Raw genomic sequence first — 1,285 nt, forward strand, 5'->3', positions numbered from 1 at the left:
GCATGGCTAGGGTTGCCTGGTCTGTGTTGGAAAATATCTGGAGACTTAGAAGAAGAAGAAGAGGAAGAAGAGGAAAAAGAAGAAGAAGAGTCCGCCTTCAAAGCAGCCATTTTCTCCAGGGGAGCTGATCCCTGTCAGCTGGAGATCAGTTGTAAAAGTGGGAGGTCTCACTCTCCAGGCCCCACCTGGAGACTGGCAATCCTATGCATGTCACTTGGTGGTTTGGATACCAGGCCAGTTCTGAAAAAAAATGAAACCATTTGGTGAGCTAATAAGAGGCTTAATGGCCATGAATTGCCAGTTTCCCATATTGCATTCAATAATTAATACAGTTGTAAGATTAAATACTGATGATAATTGTTCATAGTAACCCTATGCTGTCTCCTGACTCGATCTGGATCACCCAGGCTAGAGATCTGGTCAGATCTCGGAAGCTCGGCAGGGCTGGTCCTGGCTAGTTCGGTGTAGGGGTTAAGTGTTAAGACTCTAAGTTAAGTTAAGACTCTAATCTGGGAGAACCGGGTTTGATTCCCCACTCCTCCGGTTGCCTGGTCTGTGTTGGAAAATATCTGGAGACTTAGAAGAAGAAAAAGAAGAAGAAGAGGAAGAAGAGGAAAAAGAAGAAGAGTCCGCCCTTCAAAGCAGCTATTTTCTCCAGGGGAGCTGATCCCTGTCAGCTGGAGATCAGTTGTAAAAGTGGGAGGTCTCACTCTCCAGGCCCCACCTGGAGACTGGCAATCCTATGCATGTCACTTGGTGGTTTGGATACCAGGCCAGTTCTGAAAAAAAATGAAACCATTTGGTGAGCTAATAAGAGGCTTAAAATGGCCATGAATTGCCAGTTTCCCATATTGCATTCAATAATTAATACAGCTGTAAGATTAAATACTGATGATAATTGTTCACAATAATCAATCCTATGCTGTCTCCTGACTTGATCTGGATCGCCCAGGCTAGAGATCTGGTCAGATCTCAGAAGCTCGGCAGGGCTGGTCCTGGCTAGTTTGGTGTAGGGGTTAAGTGCGCGGACTCTAATCTGGGAGAACCGGGTTTGATTCCCCACTCCTCCACATGCAGCTGCTGGTGTGACCTTGGGTCAGTCACAAGTTCCCTCAGAGCTGTTCTCTCAAGGGCAGTTCTCAAAGGAGCTCTCTCAGCCCCACCTACCTCACAGAGTGTCTGTTGTGTGGAGGGGAAGGGAAAGGAGGTTGTCAGCCACTCTGAGAGTCCTTCAGGTAGTGAAGGGCAGGGTATAAATTCAATCTGTTCTTCTCTTCTCCTAGTA

This window comes from Gekko japonicus, unplaced genomic scaffold (assembly GCF_001447785.1).
Source record: "Gekko japonicus isolate JY-2015 unplaced genomic scaffold, Gekko_japonicus_V1.1 scaffold4859, whole genome shotgun sequence".
NCBI classification, from domain to species: domain Eukaryota; kingdom Metazoa; phylum Chordata; class Lepidosauria; order Squamata; family Gekkonidae; genus Gekko; species Gekko japonicus.